A 3,868-nucleotide genomic window follows, 5' to 3' on the forward strand; every position below is an offset into this window, starting at 1 on the left:
CAGTGTGTTTGCCGAGTTGTTCTTCTTCGGCTTCCTTATTGTGTTCATGTTCTCAAACAAGTTCTTCAGTAGTACTTCACATAAGTCTACTTTCATTCCCTTTTTTAGTATTTTGTAGGCTAAGTCAACTACTGCACATGGTACACTATTTTCCCTTGCTGATTGGAAGAAACAGTAACCAATAACTCTAATTGCAAACTTAAGTTCTGCATCAATGACATTATTCAATTTCAGTCCTCGATAATCAGATTCTACTCCAATTAGACTGATTAACTCCTTCTGTGATATCATTTTCTGTGCTCGTGCATGATCATAGATAGGATACCCGGTGATCACATGAATGATTTCCTTAGTGATTTTGAATGGTTAGCCACATAAAATCATCATGGACTCTTCTTAAAACAAACTTAACCCATTGGGGTTTGAACACATGGGGATAGGATAGGGCTTTAGTTAATCCCTTGATTTTGATATGCTCATACTTGCTATCCATTTTGCCATTGGTACAAAGTTCATCATATGTGTCACTAATCTCAACATGACCGAGTTCTTCAACACGACATTTGGTGAAGAATCTAACATCTTCAACTAACAAGACTCGATCAAGGATGAGTGAGAATGCAGTTTTGTCATTAGGTTCAGAGGCGACTTTAGGAGTCAAAGAGTACTTCAGTGAGGGCTTCTCCACATTCTTGACAACTACAGGATCTTGGATCTTGGGTGCCATTGTAGATTTCAGGTAAAAACTTAGCAAATTATCCTTAGGGTTTGATGGTTTACAAATGACTGACGCTTCACACTCGGTAGATAGTAGCAATTTGGCAAGATCGAAAACCAACTTAACAGTGTGATGAGATTTGATGTAAATACCTTGAAATTTTCTCTGAAGTTTGATCACCTTGATTCGCTCTGCTCTGCTTTCTCAAAAACTTGGTGAATGAGAATGACCACGAAAATACCTTATTGGGCTCTGTGTGGGTTAGGTCAAAACATTAAATGCACTCGATTTACCTTTAACCGATTTACTCCTTTTTTTTCGTTTTAACCGAGTAACCAAATTTCCCTCATTTACTGACTTGACAGGCTTCTTGTATACACCGACTTGACAGGTTTCCTGTAAAGTACTTTTGATAGAATTTCAAACTTACTAATGCATCTTAACTATGCAGATTTGAATTTTGTACATAATAGAATAGGAACTGTTATGATTTAACCTTTAGAGAATGCAGCCCCTTCATACCTTTTTTGATTAATTTGGAATAGGTGCACCTAACTCGGTAGGTAAGGTGCTTTCTTCATCTGACATGATTTCCTTCTTTTTCCAAATCATCTTAAATTTTTCTTTTATCTCTTCAGTGTCTCTTCTAGGTTGATCTCTGCAATCTCCAACTAAATGTCCAGCTTTGTGACAATGAAAACATGCCATACCAGTATTTCTCCATGATCTTCGGTTGTTCATTCCAAACCTTATAAAATAGTTGGCACTAATATGTCCATATCTTCCACAACATTCACATCATATCCTTATATTGTAATCCCATGGTACTGCTGCATATTGTCGGTAAGGATTTGTGTGAGTTCAGTAACCTCTAGTGTTTGCTCGGTGTGCACACCGCATGTGATTCTTTTGCTTAGACTAGTACTTCTCGGTACTATGTCCATATCTATTTTAGTTTCTACAAAACCCTTTGAATTTTGCCTTCTGATAGTTGTTAATAGACTTTGTCCTACATTGATCAGATGTGTGACCATATTTATTGCAATTGTAACAATACTCATTTGACTTAGTGATAGTCAGTTGCTTACCTTTTCTGATCTGGTATATGTTGGCAGTATGACCTTGATTTCCATAGTAGTAGCAAAAAAGCTTCTTCTTTTTGATTTTAATCCTGTTTCCAACTTGCTTTGATGATTCTCCTCTCTTGGTAGTATGAATTCCTTTCTCGGTAGAGTCTTTTCCTTTGTAACCGAGTCCTGCATCTTTGTTGGGTCTTCTTGAATTCAGTTGCTCATCCAACATCTTTGATGCATCATAACTCTTCTTCAATGTTTCTTTGGATTTCTTCTCTGTTTCAAGTTCATTGAACAATCTTGATAATTCAAGTTTCAATGCTTGATTCTCATCATTCTTCAGAATTGCTTCATGATGTGCATAACCTAGTTGATCTATCATATTTTGTTGAATCCCAGTCAGCCTTATGATTTCATAATTCTTATCAGATACTAAGACTTCAAGTTGTTGTTTCTCTCTTTGTAGATCTCTTGCTTTATCCTCTACTATCCTCAATGCATCTAGATTTTCAATCATCTGTGTACTGAAATGTTCATGTTCTCTTTTCATTACTTTTAGTTGATCAGTCAATGCTTTGTTCTTTTCTTTCAATACTCCAATCATTTCTTCAGTCTCTTCAGATATACTATTCTCAGATGATGTCTCAATTTGTTCCACTAACTCTTGAGAATCCTACAAGTCATCAAATAATCTTCTTCTTACTTTCAAAGATTTTTGCATTTGCCTTTGCATGTCTGCAATCACTTGATTTGCATGATCCAACTCTTCTTGCAGATACACAATCCTCCGAGATTGTTTATAGCATTCTATTGATAAGATCTTTCTCTTTAGGTAATTAAACCCTTTTCCAAGATTCAAGCTCTGATACCAATTGTTAGGCCCAATATGGAAAGCTAATGTACTGAGAGGAGAGGGGTGAATAAGTACTCCAAAACTTTTCTTTAATAATAACCTTACTGTTATGCATAAACAAAATAGTGCAGTAACATAAAATAAAGTTAAAACAAACAGATAACAATCATACATGATTCACTCCATAACACATATATTTTGGTTACGCAGAAACTCTTGGTTAGAGAGAAAAAATGCGGTGGGGATGGCACCCACAACTTCACTACTGCAATAATAAAGATGCCCGGTTAGAGCTACATGTTTATCTATTTCTGATAGCTTACCTTGTTAGGAGTAACTAGATCTATTAGATCTACCTTGCTAAAGGATTTCATAACATTTATTCTGAATGCTGCACCTGGTTAGAGGCTTTACAATTTATAGACTTGGTTAGAGTCTTTTACCCTATTAAAGGTTTCTTTTTCAACTTCACAATATTACAATAAAATAATTACAAACATCTGCAACTTTACATCTGAAATGTTATAGCAAATTCTATGTGCTCAGAATAAGATTACCTTGCTTATAGCATACCTCGGTAACCCATATAGTAACTCGGTAAACCCTTCTGTTTACTCTATTCTTCGACTATTCTCTAAAAACCTTCTCGGTGACCTCTGTGTCTCTATAACAGTCTTCCTTCATATGTATATGCACACACCTTGCTCTTAATCCATGCTGTATATATAGATCTCTTAAAACGATGATCTAATTCATTGCTTCGATCTTACAAACAAGATTCCTCAAATGAATAACTAAACAAAATATTTCATTGGTTAGATTGACCTTATAATCATACACAATCTTCTAGTGCAATTTTCAATGTAATAATTGTTAGATGTGCCTCGATTCTTGTAACACATTTTCATATGCATGTCAAGGTTCTATGTATCTGGTAACACGTTTCACTTGGTGAATATCAACTCAGTGTGTTATCTTTACTACTCAGTAGCCATAAAAGATACTCGGTAGACAACTTCGGTGTACACTATGTTCTGTGACTTCTTTCTTCTTTAACCGACTAGACTGTGCATACCAACTTCTCTGTTTATACCGATTGCATGATTCGGTAGTGCTAACCGACTAGAATGTATAATATGACTTTGAATATAAAAACTAATGGCAACTTGATAAGTAGTAACACTATCTGATAAGTCTGAAGGTACAAGAAGATCAAAACCTGAA

Source organism: Cryptomeria japonica, chromosome 7 (assembly GCF_030272615.1).
Source record: "Cryptomeria japonica chromosome 7, Sugi_1.0, whole genome shotgun sequence".
NCBI classification, from domain to species: Eukaryota; Viridiplantae; Streptophyta; class Pinopsida; order Cupressales; family Cupressaceae; genus Cryptomeria; species Cryptomeria japonica.